The following is a 14786-nucleotide window of genomic DNA, read 5'->3' as shown; positions in this document are numbered from 1 at the left end:
CACACCAACACTTAGGGCCTACACCATACCATTACACCAACATCCACTGGGTGGGAACCAGGGCTCACCTATTAGCCATCCCCTGTGCCTCTGGAGTTGAGCCATCACATATGGGATGCTGCTATTTCTCAGGATAAAGGCATTGTGCACAGACCCAGGATACTTTGCATTGACATGGGAGATGTACTGGTCCGCCAAGCGCACTATCTGCACATTCTTTGAGTGAAAGCTCTTTGTATTCCTGAACATCTGTTCATTTCTTTGGGGGGGGGAAAAATGCAATATGTCTACCATCAATAGCCCCAATAATGTTGGGGATATGTCCCATTGCATAGAAGTCAGCTTTCACTGTGGCCAAATCCTCCTTCTGGGGAAAACGATGTAGCTGTGCATGTGTTCGATCAGGGCAGACAACGCTCTGGTCAGCACTATTGAGAACATTGGCTATGACATTCCGGCTGCCAAGCCCAATGTCACTTGGAAGGAGCCAGTTGCCAAGAAATGGAGCACAGATAGGACTTGAACAAGAGGGGGGATCCCATTGGGGTGACGGATAGCAGATATCAGGTCAGGCTCCAACTGGGCACACAGCTCTGTGATTGTGGCCCTGTCAAGTCTATACTTGAAGATAATATACCTGTCCTCCATTGTTGTCAAGTCCACGAGGGGTCTGTACACGGGCGCATGTCTCCATCTCCTATTCATCCTCAACGGTTGTAATCTAGGGGTCAAAACAGTGAGCAGCTGGTCAGTACACCATATTTCCAAACACTACACTGCATTGCATGTTGTGACTGTAACAGTATATTGTTGTATATGTCCAAATGGTGCATATGTGTGCTGTGATGCAGTTATGTGCCATGGCCTTCCCCCCGCTCTCGGAAATGATGTCCACCTGTCTGGAAGTGAGGGACTTGTGGAAATTAGGTAATTCCACTGACGTTGTGCGCCGTGGTGGGAGGTGGTCGAATACTGCAGTGCAACTCCTCATTGGTTATTATTGGCCCCTATGGGGTACAGTGGCCAATGGTGATGTACGCCAGCTGTGACGGTACGCACTGCCGCAGATGTGACTGCCATTTTCTATCTCTTCACTCACTTGCTGCCTGACCTTCAACAAGAGAGGACCTACACTGCAAGTGCTGCTGTGACCTGTGTCTGGAACCGACTATCGCTCGAGTCACTGGGGAAAGGGCCCCTGCCTTTACCACTGCGGAGTTGGAGAGGGTGGTGAATGGGGTCCTACCCCAGTACCGAATGCTGTATGGGCCTCGAGACCAACAGGTGAGTACACAGTGAGCACGATGCATGGGGCATGAATGAATGTAGTGCTGTGTGTGAGGGCCTCGTGTAAGGGGAGGGTTGGTGGAAGGGTACTGGGCAGCATGCTGCATGTATGGTAGGCAATGTCTGTGCATCAGTGGATGTGAGGGCTATGGTGGGAAATGAGTGTTTCATGCCGGACGGTCTGACTGATACCTTTGTCTATGTGTATTTTTCTGCAGGTCAGCGCCCATCAGAAAAAGGGTATGTGGTGTGCTATGGCCAAGGACGTGCGGACCCTGAGGGTCTATGGCAGGCGGATCACCCACTGTTGCAAATGGTGGGAGGACATGAGACGCGGGGCAAGGAAGACGGCGGAGGACCAGCTGGGGATGGCCTCCCAACGAGGAAGGGGTGCCCGCCGAATCCTGACCCCCTGATAACCCACATACTGGTGGTGCATATCCAGAGCTGGATGGGCGCTTGAGGGCATCACAGCAGCCACAAAGGGGTGAGTACAGTGCCCCTGTATACCACTTGCGCAAGGTGGGGTGGCTTCCGGGTGGGGGATGTGGGCTATAGGTGCCCCTAGGCCAGGTTGGACATTGCAGGATAGGTCCCAAGTTGGGTAGGCTATGATGTGAACAACCTCCAACCAAGCTAGTGGGCATCCACTACTGGGCAGGGGTCTGTGGGTCTCAAGTATGCTGCTATTGGCATTAGTTGTCCCTATCCAAGGGCTAGTGTCTACCATTGTGACTGGTAGTGCATTGCCTAATGCGTAGCACTGTTCCCTGTGAGTGTGTTGTGTATGCCAACAGTGGAGTTGGTGGCGCCATTGACCAAGTGTATCTCCCCCCCTTTTTGCTTTGTCACCCTGTCCTTCTGTGCATTAGCATCATCATGTAGCGGAGGAACAGAGTCAACGGCGACAGAGGCAGCTGCATCCCACATGGCCCAGGAGGCTGAATCCACCGAAGGTGAGGGCACCAGTGAGACAGAGGGCGAGGGGAGCACCACAGCGGAGACAGCAGGGGACAGATCTGACAGTAATGCCTCCTCCGATGGAAGCTCCCTGGTGGTGGTGGACACCTCTGTGGCTAACCCAACTACAGGTACAACCGCCACTGCCGTACCAGCACTGCCCTCCCAGCAGCCCCTCAGTGTTTTTCCCGTGCCCGCTCTCCCAGAACGGTGTGCATCTCCTTTGCCCCAGGCACCTCAGGCCTGGCCCCAGTTAGCCATGCTGCCCTCAGTGAGGAGGATATTGACATCCTGCAATCCATCTCTGTTGAGCAGTCAACCATTGTGAATGCCATCCAGGGGCTGGCAGCCCATTTGCAACAGACAAATGCATTCCTGGAGGGCATTCCTTCTGGCATGGCGGCCCAACATAGATCAATCCCGGCTCTGGCCTCCTCTCTGATGGCAGCCATTGTCCCTGTTGCTAGCCTCCCCTTCCAGCTTCCTCTACCCAGTCCCATTCCCCGCAGCCCGACCTATCCCAATCACACAGACAGACCAGCATGCACCCAGGACAACACACAGGAGTCGCTCAGGCAAACACAAGCACCACACATCATCCCACAGACACTCACACAAACACCATCCAGAATCAGACATACCAACATCCACAATTTCCACTGTCTCCCCCTCCTCCTCGTCCTCCACCTCCCTCCCAGTTGCATCTCCACTTATACCTGCATGTACTATATCCTCTTCCACTACCTCCATCACTAGGACGCCTTTCACTACACACCCCTCACTAGCAGTCACCACCCCCACATCCATGCACACATCCCCTGTGTCCTCCCCCACTGTGACTGTGCACCTCCTCCCAAAGTACACAAACACAAGCACTCAGACACCCAACAGCCATCCACCTCACAACAGCATCCAGCCCATGCACCCAAACACAGCAGACTGACACCTCCTACAACCACTTCCTCTTCCTCCACTCCCAAACCTTCACCTACTTCCCTCCCCAATGTCCCTACAAAGTTTTCCTTGCCACCGTTGACCTCTTCCCTACCCCTCACCCCCCGTCCTTCAGATCGGGGCAGGGTGGTCACAACCCAGGCGAGCACCTCAACCACACAGTCCACAGCCACAATAGTGTCCACAGCTACTGGAGCTGGGAAAGGATCCCGGGAACTAGCTAGCAGCACAGAAAGCGTGCCAGCACCAGGTGAATCAAGGAAGGGCAAGGAGGCACCACCAGCTAGGAAAGCAAAGGGCAAGGAGGCACCACCAGCTGCTGACAGGAAGGGCAAGGGGCCTGCACCTGCAGGCAGGAAGGACAGGAGGCCTAGTGCTGGTACTCATTCTGAGCCCCCACTACCAACCATAGTGGTTCAGCTGTCCAAGGCTGCAGGGGAAGGGCTGGAGCCTTTCCCACCACTGCCAGCACTGCCACCAGCACCGCCACCAGCACCACTGCCTGCAGATGCAGCCCCAGTAGGCAGCCGCCCGAAGCTGCAAGGGATGGGCTGGAGTCTCCCCCACCACTGTCAGCCCTGACACCAGCCCTGCCACTGCCACCACTGAGCAGCCGTCACCACCAGCGGGTAGTGTGTAGTCCTGCATCCATAGGCTGTGGTGCATTCTGACCCCTGCAAATCCTGTAGGTGTGACACCCAGTGTGAGACTGTGACCTTGCACTCACCAAGATCTGCATCACAGGGCACAATGCCCCCTCCAGAACCAATAGAAGAAGCAGGTCAGCGCCCATCAGAAAAAGGGTATGTGGTGTGCCATCCACTCACCCCATCCTTCCCAGGATGAACCACACTGGGCACAAGGTCCCCTCCAGAACCAGTGGAAGAAGCCATCCACTCACCCCATCCCTCCCAGGATGAAGCACACTGGGCACAAGGCCCCCTCCAGAACCAGTGGAAGAAGTCATCCACTCACCCCTTCCTTTCTAGGATGAGGAACACTGTTCACAAGGCCCCCTCCAGAACTAGTGGAAGAAGCCATCCACTCACCACAAGGACCCCTCCAGAACCAGTGGGCAAACCATCCACTTGAGAGACTGTGGCTTTGCACTCCTGAGGACCAAGCAGTGGGCAAACCACCCACTTGAGAGACTGTGGTTTTGCACTCCCCAGGACCAAGCAGTGGGCAAACCACCCACTTGAGATACTGTGGCTTTGCACTCCCCAGGACCAAGCAGTGGGCAAACCACCCACTTGAGAGACTGTGGCCTTGCACTCCCCAGGACATCGCACAGGGCATGTAGCCCCCTCCAGGACCAGTGGCATTGTACCATCTTCCGGCTGAGGTGCCCCTCCATTCCCCATTCCCCTGAGGGGCCTGTGTATTTTCGACTTGATGCCCCTGCAGTGTTCTCTCCGTGTTGTTGCCGGAGTGTTTTTGGCCTTGGCCTATGTGATGTGGCCCAGTGGCCCACGAACATTGAGGACTGGGCAGTGTCCCAACATTTGTAAATATGTATTTACATTTGTATTTTGCTGCACTTCTTCATGTTATTTTATCGTATTACACTCACTTTCTCCTTGCATTCTGAGGGGTAGGGGATGTATATGTAATGTTACTGCATCTGTTTATGTGTATGGTGTTGGGGTGCGGGTGTTGCATGTGTGTGTCACTCTCTTTTTCCTCTCTCCCTCCCTTGTGTGCCAGGCGGCAGTACTCACCGTGGTCGTCTTCGCCGGCATTGGTAGTCATAGTGAAGGTGACGCTAGACGAACATCGGAAAAATGTGCAACTCGGGCTCCATGGCGACATACTTGTTCCCTGAGTCTGCAGAGGTGAGTCCTTTGACTTCTGTGTTCTGTTTGTGCCATGCTTTTGATGTCGTTGGTACCACCCCGGAAAAGGTGGTGGAGAGGTGTGTCATATTACTGTGGGTGGAACATTGTCTTCCACCTGGCTGTTGGTGGTTAGCGCCGTGGTGCTTGCTGATACCGCCATGGCGGTCGGTGTGTTAAAGTGGCTGTCTGTTTCGGTGGTGTCCGCCGTGGTCATAATTCCATTTTTGTTACTGCCGGCCTGTTTGCAGTCTTACTGCCGCTTTATCACCGACCGTCAGAGATATAATGAGGTCCATAGTCAGCAACATACTGACCACTTACAGAAGAATCTGTACTCATTTTAGAGATTCTTTTAAAGTCTGTAATTAGTTGCAGATTATTCAGCATGCTAAGAGAGTACCAGTTAAAGCCCCGATACAGGAGGTGCCAACATGTTGGAATTCAACCTATTACATGTTTCAACGTCTGTTTTAGCAGTACAGACAGATCAATGACTATGTCATTCAAAGAGGAGGGGATGCAATTTGGAAAGCTATGACCATGGATGCAGACAAGAGTGGCCTAGCCAATTGCCTGACTCGGATGCTAATGACGTTTGAGGTTTTCACACCGGAAGTTAGCACTGAGGACAGAATGATGGGCCAAGCTATCCCGTTGTTGCATCTTCTACAGGAGCAGCTAAAGAAGGTGTCTGAAAGGTTTGCTTTTGCAGGTGTGAATAAATACCCAGAGTTCTACGCCTTGGTTGAGAGCTTAGGGCCAGATGTAGCAAAGTTGGAAATTGCGACTTGCAATTTGCGAGTCGGAGCGACTCGCAAATTGCAAGTCGCAATTTCCAATGCAGAACGGTGTCTCAGACACCATCTGTGACTCGCTATGGGGTCGCAATGACCCACCTCATTAATATTCATGAGGTGGGTCGCAAATTGCGGCCCCATAGCGAGTCTAGGCACTCGCAAACATGGAGGCCTGCTGTCGTCAGCTGACCTCCATGTTCGTGACTGCTTTATCAATAAAGCAGTTTTTTTTTTTAAGTGTAGCTCCTTTTCCTTAAAGGAAAACTAGCTGCACTTAAAAAAAAAACGAAACCGAACCGAAACCGAAACCTTGGACCACTCCCTGCCCTGAAAAAATTGTTTTGGGTCCATTCGCAAAGAGGAAGGGGTCCCATGGGGACCCCTTCCAATTTGCGAGTGGGTTACCATCCACTTGAAGTGGATGGTAACTGCGACTCCAATTGCATTCCACTCCGAATCGCAAATAGGAAGTCCCTACTCGCAATATGCATTTCTGCATAGGGAAATGCGTTTAGTGAGTCGCAAACGGCAATTTTTGCCGTTTGCGACTCACTAAACGTTTCCTGCATCTGGCCCTTAATCTTTTGCTCTGCTTCTAATACAAGGCTGTAAAATGACATCATCTCATCCAAAAAGTGCATCTATGCCACCCTATTTGAAAAAAAACAATTCTGCCCATTCACATTAATTTTTCTGAAGAGATCAGCAGGGTGTCAATAAAGTATCTGGCTTTTCCTGCACCCAGTGTGTCTGTAGAGCATGTGTTCAGTGCAGCTGGAACAGGTGTTACAGTGAGAAGGACCAGTTTCTCACTTCAAAACGTGGAGAGATTGACCATGATCAAAATGAACCAAAAAGCATAGGAGGAGGAAGAGGATGATTAGTCAGAATCATGTATAGTAGTTGACCCCCTTCTAGGTGAACTACCTGAGTTTGAGGACAGATTCTACTTCCCAGGCTGAATATGCCAGTGCCACCATAGAACTTGTTAAATTATTTCTTGTTTAACTTCCTTTTTTTTGCAAAAAAAATAGCTAGTGGAATGTTAAATTTGTGTCAGATTTATGCTGTCCCACCATTTCTTACTGACATATATGGCCGGATTGGAGTTGGGCCAGTGTGCAGTGCCATAGCCTCAGGAGATTGGAGATAATGACTGCCTCCCTTGCATGTCAATGCCTATTCCTTTTTTGCATCACCTAGCAGGGAGGCCACAGAAGATCATTGATTTAAAAAGCTGCCAATGCCAAATTCCAATGTGCTGCTTGCATCAAAGAAGAGATACAATTTTGTGTCTCTCATCATGCTTGGATTGGAATGGGTAACTGCTTACTATTGCACCAATGAGTGATCATATATTATTGAGTGATTGTGAGTGATGATTGTTGATATGTGTGGTGGCAGACAGTGAGGGAGGGTATTCAACAAATTTGTAAACTAGATTTCGATAATTTGCAATGTTTGGGGGCAGATGGTTGATAATTTTTCCTGAAGGTGATTGGCCTTTCAAACTTAGTGCAATTTGCCTGCAGGGTCCACTCCTTTTTTCTGGTCCTTTAGATACTAGATCAGTCACTTTAGTGAACAAACACAAATTTACACAAAATACTCCAATTCTGTTTCCTAATTTGTTGTTCTTCAACAGCAGTTCATTACAGGTCTATCTCGCTCAGGTTGGGTATAAGACAGAGTTACTCAGAATCCAGAGGAGGATGAGGATGAAAGGACTAGGGCAGGACTACTTCAACAGTTAGAAGAAGAAAGTTATTGACTTCAAAGAGAAACCATGATGATGTGATGATGATGAAGATTCTGAGGCCTAGTACCCACTCAGCTCTGTGGACTGGAGACAGGTGTGTTGGATCAGGTAATGCTGCTGGGTGTGTGTTTGCTGCATTGCTGACTCAAACATGAAACTCCTCTTAGGTTTTTGCTGTGCCTCTGAGTTAACTTGGTACACTCCTGACTCCCCCTGAAGTTTACTTTCCTTCAGTCCTTCTCCTTGACTCTACAATTCAGTTTTTTCAATATGCAGGCCTTCTCCTCTCCGGCACTAATGAAACAGGACAGGTTCAGTCAAACACCCAAGAGTGACGGACATTCAAAGAAGAATGCAGATGCACAGTCCACTTTGGTGATAGAGTATCATTATTCTTTTAACAATTATAATTTTTATAACTGGGTGGGTTAACTTCACTCCTCCATAATTTGTATTTTATAAACATAGAAGACAGATCATTTAGAGATGTATTATTTTGGATCTCTCTGGGGCTGAAAGACTGTTTTCAATGCATTTAACAGAACTGTGCCATACTCATTCCTTCATTTTGTTCTACAACAGATTAATGATGGTGCACTGTTCAATGCCCTGGTGACTACTGTTGTTATTTTGTGTAGTGCTTGTCTTTGTCATACCTTTCCCCAAATTCTATTTCCCATTCATTCATCAATCAATTACTCTCTTCCCCTGACTGTGAGATTGCTATTGAGGTGTGACTTAATTTTTCACCATAATTGGATCATACACTTTCTGGGGCGGATGTAGTGAAAGTGAAATCAATTTACTGCATGATCTTTTATTTTCTGAGCAATAGCCCACACCAGCCCCATTCAGCCAACCACGCATCATTCATCAACATTATTCATTCAGGCCTTGTGCTATGTTATGTAAATGTTGAATCAAGTCCACTCCAAACCTGACTCTGAGCTCACTTCTCCTGACTTGAGAACTTCATTTCCAAAGTGTAGCTTTCATTAAATACTAGCTCCCCCTTGCTTTGAAGAAATCGATATTGCTAGCTCTTGTCATCATAGCAGGTCTTATTTGTTGCATGTCATACTGTCATTGTGGGAGCCTGGTCTCAGTCTTTCTAAAGTTATGATATATTATAATCCACTAACTCTCTGTTTTCTTCCAATTTGTTTGACAGTGATGAATAACCCTTTAATTAATCCTACAGTCGGAGTTCGCATAAGTGGGAGTGGAACCTTGCTTGTGATATCTTTCCGGTTAGCATGCTAAACTGCTACTACTACTACCACCACCACCTTAAGACGAAACCTTGGGAAAATCCTGCAGTAAGAAGATTGAGGTAGCATCCCTTTCTTCATCTATTCAGGTAAGAGAACTATACAGTGACGTGAACTCATTTAGTTAGCAATTAACTTCTACTGAAGATGTTGTTTGTGTGTATCTAGGAATTTGTAGGCAAACTAGACAATGGCAATCACATAACTAAATGACATACACTTTTTAAAGCAGATTTCAAATAACTGGCTACACTACAAGACAAGCGGCGAAGACCACGGTGAGTACTGCACCTACAACACAGGGGAGGGGGAGGCAAAAAACAGGGACACACACATGCAACACCCCCACCCCCACCCTCACCCACTACAACACACACACTAATGCATATCAATACATCACAGTTACACCCCCCTAAACCCCCCAGAAGAATGCAAAGACAATAGAAAATGAGTGTAACCATTGTAATATATTAAAAGCAAGTAGGCAGAAATATATATATACACCATTGACAAAATATATACCAAGCATAGTAGTCCAGGTAGTGCACTAAGAAAGTCCGTTTAACACTGGGACCACACAGTATGGGTGAGGCCCACACAAGATCACCAACCATGTCGGAGAGAGCACTGCAGGGGCATCAGAGAGCAACTAAACAGGCACCTTGGGGTGAGGGAAAGGGGGGGCACCTCAGCCGCTTGAGTGCACGACGCCAAATCCACGAGGGGGCCACATGCCCACTCTTCAATCCTGGGGAGTGCAAAGCCACAGTCTCTCAAGTCTCTACAGTGGGTGGGTTGCGCACTGTTGCATCCTGGGGAGAGCAAAGCCACAGTCTCACAAGTCTCTACAGTGGGTGGGTTGCCCACTGCCATATCCTGGGGAGTGCAAAGCCACAGTCTCACAAGTCTCTACAGTGGGTGGGTTGCCCACTGCCATATCTTGGGTAGTGCAAAGCCACAGTCTCACAAGTCTCTCCAGTGGGGGGGTTGCCCACTGCCATATCCTGGGGAGTGCAAAGCCAGTCTCACAAGTCTCTACAGTGGGTGGGTTGCCCACTGCCATATCCTGGGGAGTGCAGAGCCACAGTCTCACAAGTCTTTACTGTGGGTGGGTTGACCACTGGTCCATCCTGGGGAGTGCAAAGCCATAGTCTCACAAGTGGAAGACAGTCTCCACTGGTTCTGGAGGGGGCATGGTGCCCAGAGTGCTTCATCCTGCTAAGGACTGAGGTAGTGGATGACAGTCTCCAATGGTTCTGGAGGGGGCATGGTGCACAGAGTGCTTCATCCTGCTAAGGACGGAGGTTGTGGATGACAGTCTCCATTGGTTCTGGAGGGGGCATGGTGCCCAGAGTGCTTCATCCTGCTAGGGACAGAGGTAGTGGATGACAGTCTCCACTGGTTCTGGAGGGGGCATAGTGCCCAGAGTGCTTCATCCTCCTAAGGACAGAGGTTGTGGATGACAGTCTACACTGGTTCTGGAGGGGGGTGGTGCCCAGAGTGCTTCATCCTGCTAAGGACAGAGGTTGTGGTTGACAGTCTCCACTGGTTCTGGAGGGAGCATGGTGCCCAGAGTGCTTCATCCTGCTAAGGACGAGGTAGTGGATGACAGTCTCCACTTGTTCTGGAGGGGGCATGGTGCCCAGAGTGCTTCATCCTGCCAAGGACAGAGGTTGTGGATGACAGTCTCCACTGGTTCTGGAGGGGGCATGGTGCCCAGAGTGCATCATTCACCCTGTGACGGATTCAGTTGTGTCAGTGCCCCTGCCACTCATGGGCTAGCGGTGCTTGAGATGGCGGTGCCCTGTTCAGCGGTGCTTAAGATGGCGGTGCCCTGTGCAGCGGTGCTTGAGACGGCGGTGCCCTGTTCAGCATTGCTTGAGATGGGACGGCGGTGCCCTGTGCAGCGGTGCTTGAGACGGCGTTGCCCTGTTCAGCGGTGCTTGAGACGGCAGTGCCCTGTTCAGTGGTGATTGAGATGGCGGTGCCCTGTGCAGCGGTGCTTGAGATGGTGGTGCCCTGTGCAGCGGTGCTTGAGATGGCAGTGCCCTGTGCAGGGTCTCAGCTGCTGGCAGTCCTTCATGGCCCAGCGGGGCTTTTGCTGGTGGTCCTTCATGGTCCAGTGGGGCTTTTGCTGGCAGTCCTTCATGGCTCAGTGGGGCTTTTGCTGGCGGTCCTTCATGGCCCAGCGGGGCTGGTTCTGGTGCTGGCCTCCTGGGCAGCTGAGCTGATGCTGGTGGTGGACTCCTGGGCAGCTGGGCTGGTGCTGGAGGTGGCCTCCTGGGCAGCTGGGCTGATTCTGGCGGTGGCCTCCTGGGCATCGGGGATGATGGCGGCCTTCTCCGCTGTGCTGCTCTTCCCAGACTTGCCGGGTTTCTTGTGGCCCTTCCCCACCTTGGAATGTGTCACAGCTGACTCCACACTCCCAATGGGACCCCTGGGAGCAGCTTTGGTGGCTGGAGTCTTTCCCCTCTCCCGCCTGGCACTGGCCAACTTCTGATGCTTCACAGGTGGGGGACTGTCTGTGCTGTGGCTCCGTGCCACCCTCGCTGCCCTGGTGGCTGGTGCACTCCACATTCCGGTGACTACAGGCACCACTGGTCCCAGAGATGCTGTGGCTGAGGTGCTAGTTCGGGACCTAGGAGACGGACGGGGTGGGGGAGGTGTGGGAAAGAGGTCAAGGTTGGACAGGAAAGGTTTTTTGGACACACTGGGATGGGTAGCTGTAGGGGGTTTGGGTGTGGAGGAAGAGGTGGTGGTTGTAGTAGGTGTACGTTTCGTGACTTTGGGTGAAGCTGCATGCGCTGGAGGCTGTTGTGAGGTGGATGACTGTTGGGCGGGTGTGTGCCTGCGTTTGTGTATCTTGGGAGGGGACGTCACAGACACACTGGGAGAGGACACAGGGGACATGTGAATGGTAGTGGGGTGGTGAGTGCACGTGAGAGGGGTGTGGTGGTGGGTGTGCTGGAGAGGGACGTAGTGGCTGTAGAGGTAGTGCATGCAGGTGTGAGTGTAGATGAGACTGGCAGGGTGGAGGGAGACGAGGAGGAGGGTGGACTCAGTTGAGGCAGTGGATGTTGGTGTGTCTCCATGTGTGTGATGTTTGCGTGAGTGCTTGTGGGATGTGTGGTGCTTATCTTTGCCTGAGCTTCCCTTGGGTGTTGAGGTGTGCGCATGGTGGTCTGTAGATGTGCTTGGGATAGGCTGAGGTACAGGGGATTGGGTCGGGTGGCAGAAGCTGGAGGGGGGAGGCAAGAGACGGGGACAATGGCTGCCATCAGGGCTGAGGCCAGAGTCTGAAAAGCTTGCTGAAGGGCCGCCTGACCAGAATGAATGCCCTCCAGGAATTCATTTGTCTGTTGCAATTGCCTCTCTACACCCTGGATGGCATTCAGAATGGTAGACTGCCCAACAGTGAGGGACCTGAGGAGGACAATGGCCTCCTCACTGAGGGCAGCAGGGGTGACTGGGGCAGGGCCTGAGGTGCCTGGGGCGAAGGTAAAGCCCACCCTCCTGGGTGAGCGGGAACGGGGCAAAGGCTGAGGGGCTGCTCGGAGGGCAGTGCTGGTAAGGGAGCTCCCATCAGAGGATGAGTCCATGTCGCTGGTGTCAGCTCCTGTACCCGCCATGGAGCTCCCCTCTCCCTCCGTCCCACTGGTGAATTCAGACTCCGTAGTGTCGCCCTCCAGGGCCATGTGGGATGCAGCTCCCTCATGCTCCGGTGCCACTGCTCCTCCGCCTGATGATGCTAATGCACACAAGAACAGGGAGACCACAAAAAGGAGGGGAAAGACAGAAGAAAGACATGTTGAGTGCATGCATTACCGCTACCGTTGGCGGACACGATGACACAGAAGCCCCCTGCACTACGCCGCGCTCTTGGACTCCACTGTTCAATTCCTGGGAAATGGCCTACTAGGCTATGGGCGACATCTGCACACATAGATGACACATGGCCATGACTAGGTGACCTTGGCACTCTACAGAGGTGGGCTGGGGTGCCACGTGGCCTGCCTTACGGAGGGGCCTTGCCTACGGAACTCGCCCTCGCCTAGGGAAACCCACAGCCCACCTCCCCACCCAGACCCCTCCACTGCGCACAAAGTCAGCAGAATGAGAGTGTACTCACCCCCTTCTGGCTGCTGTGATGCCCTCAAACGCCCATCCAACTCCGGGTAGGCCACTGCCAGGATCCTGAACATCAGGGGGGTCATGGTGCAACGGGCACCCCTCCCACGTTGGGAGGCCATCCCCAGCTGAGCCTCCGCCGTCTTCTTGCTCCAGCGGCGAATGTCCTCCCATCTTTTCGGGCAGTGGGTGCTCCGTCTGTGGTAGACCCCAGGGTCCGGACGTTCCTTGGCGATGGCACGCCAAATATCTATTTTCTGGTGGGCGCTGACGTACATGAAATGTACAGGGGAAAAAGAGATGTTATTACCAACCGCACCATCAAAGCCATTGGCCCCCATCCCTACCCTTGCCATGTGGCACATGCATTCACCGTCTTTCTTGCACGCAGCACTCTCCCCCTTCCTTCTTACATCCAGCCTTCTCCACACAGGCATAGCCCATACAACATGCTCCCTGTGTACTTACCTGTTTGTCTGGAGGACCGTAGAGTAGCGTGTACTGGGGAGGACCCCATCCACGAGCTTCTCCAACTCCTCCGATGTGAAGGCAGGGGCCCTTTACCCAGACACTCGAGCCATTGTCTCTTCCAGACCGAGGTCACAGCAGCACTTGCAGTGTAGGTCCTCTGTTGTCGAAGATCAGGTATCGAGTGATTGAACAGATAGAAAATGGCGGTCACGTCCGCGGCGATGCGTACCGTCACCGCTGGCGTACATCGTCATTGGCTCCTGGGACCCATAGGGTCCAATGTTAACCAATGCAGAATTGCGCCGGGGTCTTCGACCGCCTACCACGACGGTGTACAACGCCAGCGCAGTTACCTCATATCCCATTGTCCCACTTTAGAGGTCAGGCAGCCGCCATTTCAGGGCAGCACATGGCTTCATTTCTAACTGCGTCACACATACCTAGGCGTAGACTCAACACACATACAGGCCACATTTTGTGTATGTTTGGTGTTCTGGGTAAACTGTGGGTACGTACCTCTGAGTTGTTTGACTCTGTGCTCGCTGTTGTCCTTCATATGCACCGTCTGCTGGGACATGTGAGGAGATGGCGGCATCCTCCGGTGAACTGACCGTTGGTGGACCTGTCGACAATGGAGGAGCGACATTTGATTATCACATACAGGCTTGACAGTGCCACAATACAGGAACTGTGTACCCAGTTGGAGCCAGACCTGATGTCAGCAATCCGCCATCCCACAGGAATCCCCCCTCAAGTGCAGGTGCTGTCAGTGCTCCATTTCCTTGCAAGTGGTTCTTTTCAAACAACAGTGGCCATAGCATCAGGGATGTCCCAGCCTATGTTTTTCAACGTATTGTCCAGAGTGTTGTCTGCCCTTCTGAAACACATGCGGAGCTACATCGTATTCCCTCAGGTGGAGGATTTGCCTACAGTGAAAGGTGATTTCTATGACACATCCCCAACATCATAGGTGCCATTGATGGGACACATGTGGCTTTGGCCCCCCCCCACAGGAGTGAACAGGTGTACAGAATCCGAAAGAGTTATCATTCTATGAATGTACAGATGGTATGTTTGGCAGACCAGTATATCTCCCATGTGAATGCCAAGTTCCCTGGCTCAGTGCATGACGCCTACATCCTTCGGAAGAGCAGCATCCCTTATGTGGTGGGTCAACTCAAGAGGTACCGTGTGTGGCTATTAGGTGAGCACCTGGAGGCAAGTCAGTGGGAATGGTTGTCTGGGTCTGGGGATATCCCTCCAGGTTAGTGCATGTCTAACAGTTGTCCCTCACCATTTGCAGGAGACTCTGGTTACCTCA

The sequence above is a fragment of the Pleurodeles waltl genome, chromosome 10 (genome assembly GCF_031143425.1).
Source record: "Pleurodeles waltl isolate 20211129_DDA chromosome 10, aPleWal1.hap1.20221129, whole genome shotgun sequence".
Taxonomy (NCBI): Eukaryota; Metazoa; Chordata; class Amphibia; order Caudata; family Salamandridae; genus Pleurodeles; species Pleurodeles waltl.
This window is presented reverse-complemented; position numbering follows the sequence as displayed.